The following is a 20,758-nucleotide window of genomic DNA, read 5'->3' on the forward strand; positions in this document are numbered from 1 at the left end:
AGGGATAGGCGTCCGCAAAGGCGTCATAGGAAATCCACAACGTTTAGCAAAATCCAAGTCCATCAGGTTCAGAGCTGCTCCTGAATCCACAAAAGCCTTGGCGGAAAATATGGACAGGGAGCAGATCAGAGTAATTGCCAGAAGAAACTTAGGTTGAACACCACCCACAGAAAACGTGTGAGCACAACGTTTCTCTCGTTTAGGGCAGACAGAAATAATACGCGAGGCATCTCCACAAAAAAAACACAGCTTATTATACCTTCTGAACTCCTGACGTTGTGCCCTGGACAAAACTCTATAACATTGCATAGGTTCAGACATTTGTTCAACAGGTAGCAACACCTCTCGTGCGGTCTTGCATTCACGCAAACGCCGATCAACCTGAATGGCTAATGACATAGAATCGTCAAGACCAGAGGGAACAGGAAATCCCACCATAGTATCTTTTACGGTTTCTGACAAACCTTTCCGAAAGAGAGCTGCCAAGGCACCATCATTCCAGGTAGTAAGGACCGCCCACTTTTGGAATTTTTGACAGTACAACTCTGCAGAATCCCGACCCTGGCTTAATGCCAACAGGGCCTTTTCAGCCTGATCAATAGCATTAGGTTCATCATACAACAACCCCAAGGCTTGAAAAAATGCATCCACATTATTTAGAATAGGATCATCAGGTTTCAAAGAAAACGCCCAATCCTGGGGATCGCCGCGCAGCAAAGAGATGACAATTTTAACCCGCTGCGTGGAGCTCCCCGACGAGTTAGGCTTCAAGGCAAAAAATAATTTACAATTATTCTTGAAATTCAAAAATTTAGACCGATCCCCAAAAACACATCAGGAGTGGGGATCTTTGGTTCAGCAGCATGTGAATGAGTAAGATAGGCGGAAATTCCCCACACTTCCGCAGCAAGCTGCTCCACACGATCAGACAATTGCTTCATCTCCATTGGGGGAAAAAAAAATTCCCCCTACGGCCTCAGAGATATAGAGGAAAAAATATACACAAAGAAATTCTGACACCTTTTTTTTTCTACAATTCTTTCCTGCCATTGAGTACCCTAGGATCTGCGGTATGGCTGGTGATTCTGTTATGGATGAGTCACCGAAGGAGGAAAAAACAAAAATAATAGCTAAGTCCAGAAAACCAGAGAAGTTGGAAGCTATCGGATTGCAGACCCCTGAACCTATCCACAACTAGCAGTAGCCATGGGGGGTTCCTACGGTGCCCTAGACCCCTCGATCAAAGGCGGAGAACTAAATTAGCCTAAAGACAGAAAGGGGAACTCTAAACTGCCCCAGAGCAGACCCCAAAGCAATAGGCAGCCCCCGACATATAATGACTGCGAAGCAAGATGAAAAACACTAATACAGACAGAAAGATAGGTTGAGCAAATGATGGGGCCCAAGCTAACTAAATAGGACAGGATAGAAAAGCTGCGGTCTGCAATCCGCAAAAACCCTATCCAAAAATGAACCAACAGACTGATAGGAAAAACAGGCCCTGAAGTCGCTAGGCTTCAAAAAGATTATATCAGCACTCAGGTATATTCTGAAGACAGAGCCAGAGATCAACAGATCAGAGACAAAAATGGAATTCAGCTCACCCCCGGCCGGGGATGGCTGAACTCCAAAAAACAAGGCAAACAAAACAAGAACTAAAGTGTACAAAAGGCAGAGCAAAACTTAGCTTTGAGAAGCAGAAATCAGACTGGTCTCCAAGAATCCAGCAGGAAATCACCAGCAAGGCAGCAGGGCGCCAGCTGCCTTATATCCAGTCATCAGTTCCTGTGACCCAGTCATCATCTACCTGCTCAGCTGTTTGGTGATCAGCCTCACTACCTTCCTTCGCCAGAAGAGGGAGCTCATCAGACCTCACTGGTGAAGGGAAAAATGAACTCACAACACTTGTCATTGTATATGATGATAATATTTATTGGGTGCGATTTGCATATATACATATTTACAATGTATTTCATAAACAACTGTGCTATATTTCTTTTGCATTATATGGATTAGGACTATTTCGTTCATAATGTATTCCATTGCCGACCAGTCACCATTAAGTATTTTTGCACAGCATAACACAATATTAGGTATACTTACCAGTCGCATATGGATATTGTCAAGTGCCCCATCTTGTGTGACACGGCCCGCAGGCCAGTAACTAAAACAACATGACATGGGGGAAGGGGAAACAGTTACAATGGTGGGCCCTGCGATAGGGAACGGGGACTTGGAGACCTTCTGCACTCCCCTGAGTCAGTGTCCCTCACACTCCTAGCGTTCCCTATGCCGGTTTCACACCGGACGCCGATCAGGATACCTGTCACCCTAGCACACCCTACACCTATCACTTGCTAGGGAGCTGGGTGGTGCAGGCACTGGCCCCACCGCTGTACTAATACACACCAGGGAAAAATGCAAACAGGGGAAACACCAAAACACTTATCTTGCTCTGCTGCAGCATCAGGCAGCAGAGTGCATCACCGGATTAACTTTTCGCAGTGGCTCAACACCTCAGAGCCAGCTGCCACCTTCACCATCTCACTCTGCTGCAGACACCGGGCAGACAGAGTTCACACCAGTTCCAGCAGTGGCTCCAACCTTCCAGCCAGCTGCTCCCTTGACCGTGGTTGGAATCCCAAAAAGACGTTATCACCAACACCTGCTCATAGACCATGTGACCCTATATAAGAAAAGGCAATGGTCAAATGATCAGGGGCAAAAGCTGCTATAACTTCAGTGACCACCGGAGGCAAAAGGCAAAGCAAAGAAAACATCAAGTGCAATGACACTTGTGGCCACCGCGGCAAAACCAAACCTGAGCAAACCGCTCAAAGAAAAAAGGTTACTTATGCATTTATCTGTCATGATCCAACCTGGATCATGACAGATACCTTATTTATTCACATGAATCATTGACCTTCACACATGTTCACTATGTCTTCTTCATTCCCTTTGGCTCTCTGTGTTTCTATGTGCTGACTGATGTCAGAACACATGCAATGTCATGCTTGGCATGTGACGTTGCTTGGCACACGACTTGCATGCCATCTGACATTACCTATCCCTGATGAAGGCACTGCAGAAATGCGCATCAGGCTGGACACACATGCATTCAGGAGCCCTGTCACATGTGGTGCCGCAAGATCGTAGGTAACTGTTTGTAGCATTCACTACTTGGAGTTATATATTATACATGCATATTACATACTGTACATACATGTCACTGTACCATTATCATGGGGAATAGATAGATTATTTCCAATATGTCAAACTGGCTGTTCCATCATGTGCTGATATATACCCAACATTGGGATATTTGATGTATAACTATTGATATGTACCTGTATGTGATGTGTACCTATTTTCATTAACCGTGTATATACCCCTCGTCTCCCCTATCCCTGATATTCTTTTAAACTTTTAAACAGTGATACCATTATTTTTCCATATGACTTTTTGATCATCTTTTTTGCCATGTTTTTTATTCTTTTAATGGTGTTCAGCATATGGGGTGTAGTACAGGTCTTCTTTTTTTTATTTCAGTTTTTAAATGGAACAGCACTTTTAGCTGTCAAGTATTTCTTCATTTTTTATACTTTATGTTGAATATTTTTTATTTTCGTAATAATGTCCACTGTCATGTAATAATTTTCTTAAAAATGTAATAATACTGTAATGTACTGTCATATAATAATGTTCTTAAAAAAGTCCCCAATTTTGTAATAATGTCTGTCAACCAGTAATCATTTCCCTTGTCCTGCAATAATGGTTCCCATTCAGGAGATAATATCTCGTCCGGTAGTAATGTCCCTCAACCTGTAATAATGTCACTTGTCTTGTTATAATAGTCACCATCTTGTAGTAATGTCCCCATCTTTTACTTGTGTTTAGAGATGAGCGAATGTGTTCATAAATCATTCGCCAGTCTTAAATATGGCACGAACGTAGCACCTTAGCATTCGTGTTCGCTTTCACAAGCATTTTTACTCAAAGTCGGCAAAAATTGGTCACAGTTCAGTAAATTATAGTGTTTCCACTAATGTTTTTGTTGTTGCTTTGGCTAGCATAGTGGTGCTGTATGATGAGAGGGGAGGATAGGGGGACGAGTTTGAAGATGGGAGGTGGTTTGGAGAGGTTAGAGATGCAGCGTGTGCTTTTTTTCCCGTTAACTTTACGTGTATTGATTCACAGAAACCATCCACAATGTCATAACACAAGATCTTCTGTGATTGGCTGCCGAAGTCACTGGCCATATTAAAAACTTATTTTGCTGGTGCGATTTGCTCAGTGTCACAGTGCAGACATGTCGCTCCTGTGCTAGTGTTGATGGTGAAAGTGAATTGGCAGTTAACCCCTTTCTGCCAGCTGACGTACAATACCTTCCATGTGACCCAGCACAATTTGACCATGGATGGTATAGTATGTCATAGCGATTGACCGCACACACGGGTGGTGTGCGGCCAATCGCTGCCAGGTGTCAGCTGATTCTCACAGACCGCTCCTGCACTTTAACCCCCGAAATGCTGCAATCGAACATGATCGCAGCATTCCGGGAGCAGGCAGAGGGTTGACAGCCCCTCTGCTTTTGGATCAGAGTCTTTGCAGCGTGACAAGGGGTCCCAATGGCTGTCATGGTAACCCAACGTCGTCATGACGACATCTGTGTTACTAGACCTGAGAAACTTCCTGTCATGAGCAGTGCATGTCAGGAAGTCTCTCAAGTCAGTGTGCACTGAGTGCAGCACTGACAGCTTCTGTATCATGCAGATGCTGCTTCATCTGCATGCTATAGAAGCAATCAGCCTGCAAAAAATGATTATCCCACAGTGGGACAAAGTGTAAAAGTTAGAATGAAGAAAAAAAAAAATTAAAAATGTTTAAAAAAATAAAAATTAATAATAAAAAAATGAATATTTATTCTATCACTAAATAAATATTTGACTGAAAAAAAAATCTAAACAATAGGAGTACACATATTTGGAATCAACGCGTCCGTAATGACCTGACCTATAAGGCTGTGTGCCCACGTTGCGTTTTTTAAGCGTTTCCGCAGTGCTTTTAGACAAGCGTTTCTGCTGCGGAAACGCTTAAGAAAAGCATCTAATGTAATAGAATCATAAATGCACATGTTGTGCTAATGTTGCGTTTTTTTTCACTACGGAAACGCTTAGCGGAAAAAAACACAGCATGTTCATTAATTGCGATTCCACATACATACACTGCAATTGCAAAAACGCATGGGAAAACGCATGTCAAAACGCTTGACAATCATGTCAAAAACGCGTGTCAAAAAGCGCATGCGTTTTCCCTGGCAAGGGCATGCGTTTCTGCTCAGGAAAAAAACGCTTGAAAAATGCTACGTGGGCACATAGCCTAAAAGTGTCCCACTAGTTAACCGTTTAGTGAACACCATAAAAAACAAGGCAAAAGACAATGCTTTATCATCATACCGCCAAACAAAAAGTAGAATAGCACACGATCAAAAAGAAGGACATGAAGAAACATGATACCGCTGAAAACGTCATCTTGTCCCACCAAAAATGAGCCGCTATGCAGCATCATCAGTGATGATAATTGTACTGACCTGATGAATAAAACTGCCTTATCAATTTTACAACACGCAGAATGGTGTAAATGCCCCCCCTCCAAGAAAAGAAATTCATGAATTGCAGTTTTTTGCTCATTCTGTCTCCCAAGAATCAGAATAAAAAGTGATCAAAAAAGTCATGTGTCTGAAAATTATACCAATAAAAACCTCAACTCGTCCCACAAAAAACAAGACCTCACATTACTCTGTGGGCAAAAATATGGAAAAAAATTATAGCTCTCAAAATGTGGTGATGAAAAATGTATTTTTTGAAATAAAAAGTGTCTTTTAGCGTGTGACAGTTGCCAAACATAAAAACCCTCTATAAGGCCTCTTTCACACATCCTGATATTTCCAGTACTGGAGATGTCAGTGTCCGTGTGTGTAAAACTTGCAGCACATGTGTGGCATATGTGTGCCGCATCATTACCACACGGACGGGCACCAGAGAAGAAGCATTGCAGTAAGCGCTGTTCCCTGATGCCGAGTGCTGAACATGGCTATCATCATTCTCAATGTGAAGCGAAAAAAGAAGAAATATGCAGCACTCACCGATATAGCTGAAAAACTGTGCGTCTTTATTTCACATAAATTCCATCAATAGATGTGTGGACATGCAGGGCGTTAGAGGAATGCTAGGGGAGGGAGGTGTTTCATGCAAGCACCTCCATTTTTTGACTGAATTATATGCCGCAATACTTCAGATAAATGGCTCCGTCTGGTAATGTGGTGATTTGTGTGCCCTAGTATGCCGTTCATCTGTTTGCTCTTTGCTGGGATCTATTATCATTTTCCCTTGGTCTGCCGGCGATTGGTGCGAGCAGGGGAGAATGATGAGTTACATTTAACCCCTTAACGATTGCTGATATGCCTTTTAACGGCAGCAGTTAAGTGTACTTAAACCACAGTGCTGCTTTTCAGTGGTGCTGAGGTTTAAGGTTATAGCGCCCCCCAGCATTGGAATTTCTTTGGGGTCGGCTGCCGGGGGGTAGCTGAGACCCCAGAGAACATGATTCGAGTCGGTTTTTACCGACCCGGTTTTTGCGATCGCCGTTATTAACGTTATGATGGCGACCACAAAGAAAGTAAATTTATAACTTAATATAACATTCATATATGGATGTGGGTTAGTCCCCAATGGACAATGGGGAGTATTGGTATATGCATTTTAAGTTGGTTTGATTTTGATACATACTGTACATCTAACCTATTTGCAGGTGTTATATCCACCTGGTACCTTCCCCCCTTAAATCAGTAGCAGTGCAACTATGTGACATCTTTGATATATGTTATAAATCTATTAGCAATTTGCCCCATGAATATTTGCATATCTATTTTAAACCTATTCATTATGGTGGCCTTTTTTAATACATTCTATTATAATTCATTTATTCAGTAATAGAAATAATCACATCAGTTTTTGGGTCAAGGCGTCCCTCTATTTTGCACTGTTTCACTTTATGTTTGTTTGCACGTGTTGCTCACCAATCCCGTTGTTTGTCCAATGTACCTAGTAAAATATGGATTTTACTCTACATGGATCTTTGGTTGTAATTTGTGGTTTCTGTCATGGTCTCCGATCCCCCTGTCACGCTCCCAGCCCTGCGCCCCCGTGCGCGCAGCGATACTCACCTCGTCCGGCAGCCGCGCTCCCTCCAACAGCCTCGCTTCCTCCAGCCCCGGCGTCGGCCTCTCCCTTCCTCCGGCCCACGGCTGGTGACGTCACCGCGGGTCCCGCACATGCGCAGTAGGTCGCGGCCGGTCCTCCGCCGCTAAGCTGGGTTCCGGCGGTGCCCTGCCCCAATTGCACCGCCGGACCAATGGGGGCTCAGCAGCAGCCATATCAGGCCGCCCTCCCTTAGTGGAGGCGCCTGACCGTGGTTGTTTCCTTCTGCGCCTCAGGCCCTGAGTACTCCGCTGGAATCCGGCTTGCTGCCTAACCTCTGTGCTTGCTTCCAGTGTCCGTGCCTGCTCCAGTCCTGTCTCCGTGCCTGTTCCAGTCCAGTGTCCGTGCCTGTTCCAGTCCTGTCTCCGTGCCTGTTCCAGTCCAGTGTCCGTGCCTGTTCCAGTCCAGTGTCCGTGCCTGTTCCAGTCCAGTGTCCGTGCCTGTTCCAGTCCTGTGTCCGTGCCTGCTCCAGTCCTGTCTCCGTGCCTGCTCCAGTCCAGTGTCCGTGCCTGTTCCAGTCCTGTCTCCGTGCCAGCTCCAGTCCTGTCTCCGTGCCTGCTCCAGTCCAGTCTCCGTGCCTGCTCCAGTCCAGTGTCCGTGCCTGTTCCAGTCCTGTCTCCGTGCCAGCTCCAGTCCTGTCTCCGTGCCTGCTCCAGTCCAGTGTCCGTGCCTGTTCCAGTCCAGTGTCCGTGCCTGTTCCAGTCCAGTGTCCGTGCCAGCTCCAGTCCTGTGTCCTTACCTGTTCAAGTCCTGTGTCCGTGCCAGCTCCAGTCCTGTCTCCGTGCCTGCTCCAGTCCGGTAACCGTGCCTGTTCAAGTCCTGTGTCTGTTCCTGCTCACGCCCTGTGCACCATTCCGAGCCGCCCCTCTTGGTTCCGGCTGCCGTGGCATTCGAGTCTCTGGTCTTGCGCCTAACGATCCCTGTATAGGGGTCGGTCACACCAGGTTGCTCGTCCGGGGTCCCTCGGTGCCACGGTCCAGAGGGTCCACTCCAGGGTATTCCTCCTCACAGTCTGTGGCGTTAACAGTACGGTCAGGCCATGGATCCCGCCGGTGCTGCCGCTCCCGGTCAAAAGGAGCTTCTCTTTTTACGGGAGAACCAGGGGCGCATTATGTCGGTCATGAAGGCCATGGAGTCCCGCTTGTCCGCTCTCCAGGCGGCCGATCCGGGGAATGCTGCACAGCTGGCCGGCCTCCAGCAGGAGTTGAGCCAGCAGCGGGATGCTCAGTCCCACATTTTGTCATATATGGCCTCGGTAGATAGCCGTCTGGGAGATCTTCAGTCCGCCGCTGCGGCCTCGGCCGCCATTCCCAGTCCCGCTCCGTTCCCCTCTCCTCGCCTTGCCAAACCACCCCGATACGCTGGGGACCCCAGACAGTGTAGAGGGTTCCTAAACCAGTGTGGCTTGCATTTTGAGCTTCAGCCTCATCAGTATCCTTCCGATCGGGCCAAGGTGGCCTTCATCATGTCCCATCTGGAGGGAGAGGCCTTATCTTGGTTAAATCCGCTCTGGGAGAGGGACGATCCTATTGTTTCTAACATCCCGCTCTTCTTGGACACCTTTCGTAAGGTGTTCGATGAGCCTGGACGGGTAGCCTCGCTTACCGAATCTCTTTTCAACCTACACCAGGGCTCCCTGACTGTTGGTCAATACGCCATTCGGTTCCGCACCATGTCCTCCGAGTTGGGTTGGAATAACGCGGCATTGGTCGGGGCCTTTTGGCGTGGGTTGTCGGGCAGAATTAAGGATGAGTTGGCGGGGCGTGATACCCCCACCAACCTCGAGGACCTCATCTCCCTGGCCACTCGAATTGACCTCAGGTTCCAGGAGCGCGCACGGGAAACGGCGAGGGATAGGAGGCCCATTAGGCCGGCCCAGATCGCTAGCCGGTCCTTTAATCCTCGTCCGCCTGCTCCTGGACATACTCCGCCCCCTGAGCCCATGCAGGTAGATCGGGTCCGGATGGCTGAGAGACGTCAGAGGGAGAGACGGGAGCAAGGGCTTTGTCTTTACTGTGGAGGGGCATCCCACTTCATCCGCTCTTGTCCTGAGAGACCGGGAAACTCTTCCACCTAGGCCAGGTAAGAGAGGCCTTCCTAGGTGATTATGATTCCTCTCAGGCCCTCACACTTTCCGTTCTTTTGCTTTCAGGGGGGAGGCGTGGGTCCGAGGTGGCCTATGTGGATTCGGGCTCAGCAGGCAACTTCATCCGGCGTGAAGTGGTGGACAAATATCGGATTCCCGTGGTCTCCCTGAAGAACCCCCGGATTATCGCTTCCGTTGATGGCCGACCGTTGTTGGACTCCATCACCGCGGTCACAGAAGAGGTAATCTTGCAAGTCGGTGCCCTCCACCGTGAAAAAGTAGCCTTCTATGTGCTGCCCGACTTGTCTCATGCCATTCTCCTCGGTCTCCCGTGGTTACGGACACACCAGCCGGTTCTCAACTGGTCGACCGGGGAGGTCTTGCGCTGGGGAGACCCGTGTCATGGTCACTGTCTGAACCCCATTCAGCCAGTGGTTCCCGTTCGTCCACCTCAGGATCTCTCCGGGCTTCCTTCCGCCTATTGGGCTTATGCGGACGTTTTCGACAAGAAGGAGTCGGAGGTTCTACCACCGCATCGAGCCTTCGACTGCCCGATTGAGCTTATCCCCGGTTCTACTCCTCCCAGGGGCAGGATCTACCCACTGTCCCCTGCAGAATCCGCCGCCATGTCCGAATACGTCACGGAGAACCTTGCCAAGGGATTCATTCGGAAGTCTTCATCTCCTGCCGGCGCCGGGTTCTTTTTCGTCAAAAAGAAAGACGGTTCGCTGCGCCCATGTATCGATTATAGAGGATTGAACAACATCACTATCAAAAACCGGTACCCAATTCCTCTTATCCCGGAGTTGTTTGACCGTCTCAGGGGGGCACGCATCTTCTCCAAGCTGGATCTCAGGGGGGCATACAACCTCATCCGCATCCGTGCCGGCGATGAATGGAAGACCGCCTTTAACACCCGTGACGGTCATTATGAGTACTTGGTGATGCCATTCGGTCTGTGCAATGCCCCGGCGGTGTTCCAGGAGTTCGTCAATGAAATCTTCCGAGACCTCTTGTACTCCTGTGTCGTAGTCTACCTGGATGACATTCTGGTCTTCTCCCCGGATCTTCCATCCCACAGGAGGACTGTCCGCCTTGTTCTTCGGCGTCTTCGAGAGAATCGGCTATATGCCAAGATGGAGAAGTGCCTGTTCGAACAGACCTCCCTGCCTTTTCTGGGCTACATCATCTCCGATGCCGGGCTTCAGATGGATCCCGAGAAACTCTCCGCCATCCTCAAGTGGCCTCGCCCCGCTGGCTTAAGAGCTATTCAACGTTTCTTGGGCTTCGCGAACTACTATCGGCAGTTCATTCCGCACTTCTCCTCGCTCTCCAGGCCGATCTCGGTCCTTACCCGAAAGGGGACCTCTGCCAACTCCTGGACACCTGAAGCCGAAGAGGCCTTCCAGTTGCTAAAACAAGCTTTTTCCACAGCTCCCGTATTGATCCGTCCTGAGAGCGGCAAGCCTTTCATGCTGGAGGTGGACGCTTCCTCGACTGGCGCCGGGGCTGTCTTGTCCCAGAGGACCGGTTCGGGCCGCCTACGTCCTTGTGGCTTTTTCTCCAGAGCCTTTTCGCCGGCAGAATGTAACTATTCGATTGGCGACCGTGAGCTTCTGGCCATGAAGTTGGCATTGGAGGAGTGGTGTCACCTTCTGGAAGGAGCAGTTCACCCTTTTATTGTTTACTCTGACCACAAAAATCTAGCCTACCTCCAGACCGCCCAGAGACTCAATCCTCGACAGGCTAGATGGTCTCTGTTTTTTGCCCGCTTTGATTTCGAGCTGCACTTCCGCCCTGGAGACAAGAACGCTAAAGCCGATGCTCTATCCCGAGTCTTTCAACCAACTGAATCTGGGGAGGAACCTTCCCATGTTATCGAGCCTACGAAGATAATCACAGTGGCTCCGTTGTCTCTGCTTTCTCCACCTCCGGGCAAGACTCTCATACCAGAGGACGTTAAGAGGAGAGTTCTTCTGTGGGGGCATTCCTCCAAACTGGCCGGTCATGCCGGAATTGGGAAGACCCTGGCCCTCATAACGCGGTATTATTGGTGGCCCACTCTCCGTCAAGATGTGGCAGACTTTGTCGCCTCCTGTTCCTCCTGTGCTAGGAATAAGACACCCCGTCGTCCTCCATTTGGCCTGCTGCTTCCCCTGCCGGTACCGAAGTCGCCTTGGGAGAATATCGCCATGGACTTTATCACGGATCTGCCCCGTTCGTCTGGCTGCACGGTGATTCTTGTGGTAGTGGACCGCTTTTCTAAAATGGCGCATTTCATTCTGCTAAGCGGCCTCCCTTCCGCACCCGGATTAGCCAAGATCTTCGTCTATCAGATCTTCAGACTACACGGTCTACCCGAACGAATTGTCTCTGATCGTGGGGTACAGTTTACGGCAAAATTTTGGAGAGCACTTTGCAAACTTCTGGATATTTCCTTGGATTTTTCTTCCGCCTATCATCCACAAACCAATGGGCAAGCGGAACGAACTAACCAGATCCTGACTGCATACCTTCGGCATTTTTCCAACGGCCACCAGGATAATTGGGCTGATCTGCTTCCTTGGGCGGAATTCGCCTACAACAATCATGCCGGCGAATCCTCTACTAAATCGCCCTTTTTTGTGGTATTCGGCAAACACCCTAACATACCTCTTCCTGTCGCTCCAACCTCTGAAGTACCGGCAGCCAACTCCTTGTTCCAGGAATTCTCTGAAATCTGGTCCGAGACCAACTCCACTCTCAAAAGGGCCAGTGAACGAATGAAGAACCACGCAGACAAGAGGAGGCTGGACCCTCCACCGTTTCACATTGGGGATAAGGTCTGGCTCTCATCCAAGTACATTCGACTGAAACTACCCTCTTACAAGCTGGGCCCCCGGTACATAGGCCCTTTTGAGGTCCTGGATCGAGTCAATGAAGTCGCCTACAAATTGAGGTTGCCTGCTTCGCTCCGTATCCCGAACACCTTCCACGTCTCCCTCCTGAAACCTGTGGTCCTGAATCAATTCCATCCTTCACCCACTCCAGCTCCTCAGCCTGTGGGCTCGGATGATACTTTCGAGGTGAGGGATATTCTCGCCATGAGGAGAGTTAGAGGGAGGACCTTTTTCCTTGTGGACTGGGAGGGGTTTGGTCCTGAGGAGAGATCCTGGGAGCCCCGGGAGAACATCAACGCCCCCCACATTCTCAGGAGATTTTTTGCCAACCGCAGCGGGGGGCGGCTTAAGGGGGGGGTACTGTCACGGTCTCCGATCCCCCTGTCACGCTCCCAGCCCTGCGCCCCCGTGCGCGCAGCGATACTCACCTCGTCCGGCAGCCGCGCTCCCTCCAACAGCCTCGCTTCCTCCAGCCCCGGCGTCGGCCTCTCCCTTCCTCCGGCCCACGGCTGGTGACGTCACCGCGGGTCAGGCACATGCGCAGTAGGTCGCGGCCGGTCCTCCGCCGCTAAGCTGGGTTCCGGCGGTGCCCTGCCCCAATTGCACCGCCGGACCAATGGGGGCTCAGCAGCAGCCATATCAGGCCGCCCTCCCTTAGTGGAGGCGCCTGACCGTGGTTGTTTCCTTCTGCGCCTCAGGCCCTGAGTACTCCGCTGGAATCCGGCTCACTGCCTAACCTCTGTGCTTGCTTCCAGTGTCCGTGCCTGCTCCAGTCCTGTCTCCGTGCCTGTTCCAGTCCAGTGTCCGTGCCTGTTCCAGTCCTGTCTCCGTGCCTGTTCCAGTCCAGTGTCCGTGCCTGTTCCAGTCCAGTGTCCGTGCCTGTTCCAGTCCAGTGTCCGTGCCTGTTCCAGTCCTGTGTCCGTGCCTGCTCCAGTCCTGTCTCCGTGCCTGCTCCAGTCCAGTGTCCGTGCCTGTTCCAGTCCTGTCTCCGTGCCAGCTCCAGTCCTGTCTCCGTGCCTGCTCCAGTCCAGTCTCCGTGCCTGCTCCAGTCCAGTGTCCGTGCCTGTTCCAGTCCTGTCTCCGTGCCAGCTCCAGTCCTGTCTCTGTGCCTGCTCCAGTCCTGTCTCCGTGCCTGCTCCAGTCCGGTAACCGTGCCTGTTCAAGTCCTGTGTCTGTTCCTGCTCACGCCCTGTGCACCATTCCGAGCCGCCCCTCTTGGTTCCGGCTGCCGTGGCAATCGAGTCTCTGGTCTTGCGCCTAACGATCCCTGTATAGGGGTCGGTCACACCAGGTTGCTCGTCCGGGGTCCCTCGGTGCCACGGTCCAGAGGGTCCACTCCAGGGTATTCCTCCTCACAGTCTGTGGCGTTAACAGTTTCCATATATGGGGTATCAGCGTACTCAGGACAAATTGCACAACTTTTGGGGTCCAATTTCTCCTGTTACCCTAACAGTTACCCTAACAGTTTTTAGAATGGTATCACTTTAGGGTATTTTCTACCATATAGACCCCTCAAAGTGACTTCAAATGTGATGTGGTCCCCCCAAAAAAACAGTGTTCTAAAAATAAGAAATCGCTGTTTAAATTTTAACCCTTATAACAAAAAAAGATTTTGATTCCAAAATTGTGCTGATGTAAAGTAAACAAGTGGGAAATGTTATTTATTAAATATTTTATGTGACTTATCTCTGTGATTAAAGGGCATGAAAATTCAAAGTTGGAAAATTGCAAAATTTTCAAAATTTTTGCCAAATTTCCATTTTTTCCACAAATAAACGCAAGTCATAGCAAATACATTTTACCACTATCATGAAGTACAAAACGTAAAGAGAAAACAATGTCAGAATCACTGGGATCCATGGAAGCATTCCAGAGTTATTACCTCAGAAAGGGACAGTGGTCAGAATTGTAAAAACTGGCGTGGTCATTCACATGCAAACCACCCTTGGGGTAAAGTGGTTAAATAGATAGAATCCTGTCCTGTGTGAAATAGATCTTCCAATATTGACGCAGATTGTCCAAAAACTGTGTGGCAGTCTCCGGAAGCCCCATTTGCTACTCCAAATCATTTGTGGTAAAACTGTGTTTCAGTGGCAAATCAGAAGGCCAGATTTCCACTTAAAAATTGTTAGGTCTAATATTGGAGTCCACATTTCTGAATCAATTGTTTTGACTAATAGCGTGCTAGAGAAAGTAGGCTACAATTCAGTATATAAATCCTTTGTGCTAATTGTGTGGTCCAACCAGCAGGCCACATTTCACATTTCAGCATGGAACAGGGCCTGGGACAGAGCTTGAAGCAGCATTTCTAGCTTAGGCCTCTTTCACACTTCCGTTTTTGACAATCAGTCAAGATCCGCCAATTTTGAAAAAAAAACGGATCCGCCATTTTTCTTTGCGGATCCGTTTTTTTCCCCATTGACTTTCATTATTGGCGGATCCTGACTGATTGCCGTCCGTTGCATCCGTTTTTTTGAGGATCCGCCACAATGTTAGTATCCGTCAACATCCTCAAAGATTTCCAAATGGAGCTTGCAACGTTTTTTTGGCCGGCGGATCCTACAGACACTGAATTAACCCCAAATTCTGTCTGGGTGCCGGACAACAAAAATTCTCTCTCTCTCTCTCTCTCCTTCCCTGCCAGCGGTTTCTTTAAATTTCCTCATTTTCAGGATCCGTCTAAAAACGGATCCTCTGCCATCCGTTCACATCAGTTGAAAACGGATCCGCTTGTCTGCCTTTTTGGCGGATTTTAACCGATGCAAATAACTGAAGTGTGAAAGAGGCCTTAAATGTTGATCAGTAACAGGTGGACGAATGACAGGTGTAAGCCTGGTGGTCTGAGAGCCTTGCCAAAATCACACAAGACACATAAAGGAGATCCAACTTGGAGTCCAAACATTTTCAAAAATTAGAGGCAGACACCACTAAAGTGGCATCAATTTATTTTATTTATTTATTTTACACACTTAAATATTGTTAATAATTCCACAGCGCATTACAGTCAAAATCAATTTCCCCAGAGTAGAAATAGTATAATGGTACTGTGAGACCCTTTCCACTACAGGCAGCGCACCAGATTGAGACCCATCTTGGAGTCTCCACATTTCATAAAATTGTTTATAACATCAGCCATAGCAGCAGCAGGCACAGAAGCTACAACAAAGGTGTCACAGGCAATAATGTGAGATCACTGCAGCACACTAAAAACGACACCATCGCCTAGTCTGCGACTGGGGTGCAAAAGTCATTGGAGATCCATGACTAGTTCATATTTATGAAAGTTAGTTGGCCTAGACTTTCAGTGGACAGGTGGATGTGCTTATCCGGCATGATTCCACGAGCACTGCTGAAGACATTTTCTGAAAGAACGGTGGCTGCCGGGCATGACAAAACCTCCAAGATGTGACAGGCAATCTCAGGCCACTATTCCATTTTTGAAGGCCAAAATGCAAAGGGTTAACCCCCCGATGGCATTGATATTGAGTTTGAAATTCTCCTGCTCCCATTTTCTCCAGTTGTTCATACATGTCATACTTGTGCTCTGTTCTGCTGGTGCACTGGCTGGTCTAAAAAATGTGTGAAACGACAGAAATTGCTTATCTTAATTTTTAGTTATTTTACTCACTTTTAAAGAGCCATTAATTACACGGCGCTTCACAGACATTTTTGGCACTGTCCCCAATGGGGCTCACAATCCAAATTTCCTATCAGTGTATGTTTGGAGTGTGGGAGAAATCCAGAGTAACTGGAGGAAACCCACGTAAACATGGGGAGAACATACAGGTGCTTCACACAAAATTAGAATATCATAAGTGAAACTCATATACTATATAGAGTCATCACAAACAGAGTGATCTATTTCAGCCAATGAAAACCCAAAAGTCATTATCTCAGTAAATTAGAATAATTAAAAAAACCTCATGCAAAGGCTTACTAAGAATTTAAAAAGGTCTCTTAGTTTTTTTCAGTAGGCTCCACAATCATGGGGAAGACTGCTGACTTGTCAGATGTCCAGAAGGCAGTCATTGACACAATCCCCAAGGAGGGTAAGTCACAAAAGGTCATTACAAAAGAAGCTGGCCATTAACAGAATGCTGTTTCCAAGCATATTAATGGAAAGTTGAGTGGAAGGAAATAGTGTGGGAGAAAAAGGTGCACAAGCAACTGGAATAACCAAGCCTTGAAAGGATTGCTAATAGGGATGAGCGAGTAGTGAAATACTCAGACTCGCTGTACTCGTAATGAGTAGCGAGTACAATGTAAGTCTATGGGAAATGTGAATAATGGGCTGTGCAGGACTGTGCTTGGCTGTGCGGGACTCTCCTGGGCTGTGTGGTACTGTGCTGGGCTATGCGGGACTGTGCAGGTCTGTGCGGGAATGTGCTGGACTGTGTGGGACTGTGCAGGAATGTGCTGCACTGTGCGGGACTGTGCTGGGCTGTGTAGGACTGTGCTGGACTGTGCGGGACTGTGCTGGACTGTGCGGGACTGTGCTTGACTGTGCAGGATTGTGCTGGCTGTGCGGGACTGTGACAGGCTGTGTGGGACTGTGTCAGGCTGTGCGGGACTGTGCTGGCTGTGTGGGACGGTGCAGGGCTGAGCGGGACTGTGCTTGACTGTGCGGGACTGTGATGGCTGCACGAGACTGTGCTGGTCTGTGTGGGATAGTGCCAGGCTGTGCGGGACTGTGCTGGACTGTGCAGGACTGAGCTGGACTGTGCGGAACTGTGCTGGACTGTGTGGGACTGTGCTGGGCTGTGCGAGACTGTGCTGGGCTGTGCGAGACTGTGCGGGGACTGTTCTGGACTGTGCGGGGACTGTGCGGGCTGTGCCGAATATTGCGAGGCGAGTAGTGAAAATCTCGCTAGGATTCGAGTACCGCGAGTACCGCATTACTCGCCGAGTACCGAATCCTAACTAGTATACTCGCTCATCCCTAATTGTTAAGAAAAGGCTATTCTACTTGTAACCATGTCTCACATTCTGTCTTTCTTTATACACGTAAAAATTCTTCTCACTTGACTTAGGCTAGTTTCACACTAGCGTTTTTTTGCGCTGCGTTTTTGCGCATGTGTTGTGCACAGCCTGTGCAAACGCATACAAAAAACGCATCATGCATTTTGTATGCATTTGCTGCTTTTTGCGCATGTGTGTTAACAATTTTTTAGCCTTTTTTACTCTTAAAACGCATGCATTTTTAAACGCAGACATGCGCATATCCATGCGCACATCTGTGTTCCCATAGATTGTAATGTGTTTTTTTGCTCATTCCGTGCGCATGTGTTTTTTTGAGACAGGTTGGACGGACCAAAAATGCAACAGGCAGCGTCCGGCGCACACTGCAAAAAATGCATGTGCACGTAAAACGCGTACGAACGCGTGCAAACGCTTTACCACGCGCCCCCATGTTAAAGATAGGGGAACATGACGCATGCGCATGTATGCGCAAAAACGCAGCACAAAAGACACTAGTGTGAAACCAGCCTTAGTGAACATTGCCCTCTTTCTCCTCCACACCCCCGCGATGCAGCAGAGATGCCGAAGTTAGCTGGTCTCTGCGCTGCAATACATTTCATTTGAATGTGCATCTGAGAATCATGCAAATTGAGTTGAAAAGGAACGCTGATAATGGCAGTCCATGGGCATGGTCGCTATCATCTCAGGGACTCGAGGGCCGCAATACAGAACCTCTGGGGCCGCATGTGGCCTGCGGACTGCGTGTTTTAGACGTCTGTCTTACATTTCCATAATATACAGTATATAACAGATTGCATCCAGTATCATTTCTAATTTAACAAAGCAGATACAAGCATTCAAAGACCGACATTGTTCAACGTGTAATATCCTTACTAACATCTATCAATGAATTGCATAACTGATGATGTTGTGGGATGAAAAATTCAACAAATAATCACAATTATGCCACAATATTAAAATCAACAATGATTTAATAGATGAAACAAAGTATTTCCTACAGTCACAAAAATAAAAACTAAAAAATGAATTTGGTTATGGTGGAGTTTGCACCTTAAAATGATGCAACAATATTATTATCAATATCATAGGTGTATTAAGGTTTAGTTGACCCTTGTTTGGTTTATTTTCCTATGTCACTCCAGCTCCCAACTTCCCCTTCATCCCATAATTCCTCCTTATTTTCCCCTCATTTCTTTGTTTTAGTTGCTCTTTTATGTTATTAATATTACCCTTCATGTGTATTGTTTCCCCTTCTGCAAAAATGAAAAAAAAAAAAAATTGATGAGATAATAGGTGCCTGAACTAATTACTTTACAGTGGGTAAAATACAAATAGTGTTGCAAAATAGTGTTATAAATAGTACATGAGAATCAGAGGACTACTTCTAATATGTCATTTTCATGACACTAAAGTAATGATGCAGAGAGACTTTTTCAGCATTTTGCTCTTTCAAATGACTTTTTAGAATAAAGTGTTGTATGTGTACATGAGAAACAACACTACTTCTGATTATTATGTCATTTATATCACGCATTTTTTTTATTTTTCCCCTTTGCACCAAAAGCTTTTGCAATTTTTCGTTTCATCTTTCAATGGAGTGGTACAGCAGCAGGTGTAATTTGACCCATCACTGCAGACAGATTTGTAGACAGATTTGAGCTGTATTTTGACAGTGAATTATCAATATAGGAGACAACCATTGACAGATAAGTAGGGGAAAGGTATTTTTCTATGCCTCCCACCATATATATATATTACAAAGTTTCTTATCCTCATGTATCTTGTTGATTTACAAAAAGATTAAAGTTTGTACATGCTATAGAAATACAGAAATTATACAGGAGCAAAGCTAAGTGTTATAGACAAAAGAGGTTGGCTTCAAAACTTTGCTTTTTTGCTAATGGAATGATATTTAAAAGGTAATCTGTCAGCAGGATTTCACCCCTCCCCCCAAAAAAATGAAACAAACTTTTCATATGCACGCTCTTTCATAGAGAATTCCAGAAATAATTTTACATAGGCAGTTTCTATTCCCGCCTTCTCCTGCTCTACTGACTGTCTCTATTCTGTGTGACTTTAGGCAAAGGAGGAGTCAGCCAAGCAAAAGGAGGTGGTGGAAGTGGGTGTGGAATAGAGCTGAGTGACGGAGGCTTCAGATCTACATCTTCATTTCAATATAAACTCAAATGTTGATTTCTCAGGAATGGAGAAACTGGCTGTCTATATAGAGGTATTACTGGACTTATTTTTGTCTATAGTATCAATGCCGACATCTGGATATTTAGAGACTTTTTCGACCATTTTCATTTTAATTCATTACATTCCTGGACAGCATTGTATTAGACAATATTACTAGTTTTTATGAAGCCTAATGTCTTTCCATATTGCAACAGGACCTAGACATTAGGCAAGAAGACCTATGCAATATCAAGCAGTCATATATTTTTCAACTCAGTAACACTGATACATTGGTCTATTTAAAAGGATAACACCATCTGCGTCATGATTTACAATTTCCAGCAAAATTGGATTACTACATAGACCCATAGCTTGTTAGACATTCCAGTATACGATAGCTGAGCCAGCGTCTTCACTCTAATGCATATTGTATAGGTCACATCAATTTTGGTGTCTGGGTCCGTTATATTTCTGCATTTGGTTGGTAATGACTTTATAAAGACTCTGTCAAAGGATAACTCAGTTATTTATTAAGCAGATGGTGGCTGGCTCCAAAGTGAAAATGTTACAAGGACTCAGATCTACGGGGCATAATAAATAAAAGTGAAATAGTCATGGCTTCTGGAATATTGAATAGAGTAAACAGAAAAAAAGAAAAAACTGTACAGATCTATACGTAAAAATGTTTAACATAAGGTTATTGTAAAATATACAAAATAAGTACTAATGATTAATACAGTGTCCAAGTAAGGCAAAATTCTCAACGTATTTGGTGCGTTTTTGTTGCTGATTATCTACAGCATTTCTGTACCAATTAGCTAAATTGAGTTACTTGTTTTTATTCTTTGCATTTTCTTACATGTGTTTTTATCGCTTTTTTTAATCTGCGGTGTTTGTCTCCTTTTAGGCTATGTTTTAAATAAAAATGCTTTGTTTTGGATACTTCCTGTTACTTAACTTTGCTGAAATTTTATTAATAAAGTCGTGTGTGGATTTTTGGGCATTTTTATGGGTTTGCGTTTCAGAAATGCACTTAAAAAGCATATGCAGATTTTCCTCATCTCATTCCAAAAAAAAATAAACACATTTCTTTTATATAAGATCATTCCAAGGTTCTTTCTCTGATTTCTACTATGGATTCTGCATGTATCATCAGGTATTCATAGCCATAATGCGCTTGGATTATGCTAATCCATAGCTTTAAATTGGTTTTAAAATGTACGGTAAGGGTTGATGCAAATCAATTCCCAAGAATCCCATCCCACAACCTGGACTCGTTTGACCTATATGCATTGAACATAGCTTAGATGTCTGATGGGTCTTCATGCAAAAGGTTAATGGAATATTGTACTTATGGCAATGTAACCAATTGATAC

General features: G+C 46.5%; 1 long non-coding RNA gene across 2 annotated transcripts in view; it reads left to right on the forward strand.

Annotated features, from left to right (window-relative positions):
- LOC141083966 (uncharacterized) overlaps positions 1-20,349 on the forward strand; it is a 175,793-nt gene extending 155,444 nt beyond the window's left edge. Inside the window, exons 6-7 of one of the 2 annotated variants that reach the window (XR_012230874.1) lie at positions 19,285-19,434; positions 19,921-20,349. This is a non-coding gene — a long non-coding RNA (uncharacterized lncRNA). Of the gene's footprint in view, positions 1-19,284 lie in introns of both variants that reach the window. The other variant, XR_012230873.1, reaches the window with a different exon arrangement.
- The last annotated feature ends 409 nt before the right edge of the window (positions 20,350-20,758 follow it).

Source organism: Dendrobates tinctorius, unplaced genomic scaffold, assembly GCF_039654945.1.
Source record: "Dendrobates tinctorius isolate UK_male_01 unplaced genomic scaffold, ASM3965494v1 ptg000022l, whole genome shotgun sequence".
In the NCBI taxonomy this organism is placed as follows: domain Eukaryota; kingdom Metazoa; phylum Chordata; class Amphibia; order Anura; family Dendrobatidae; genus Dendrobates; species Dendrobates tinctorius.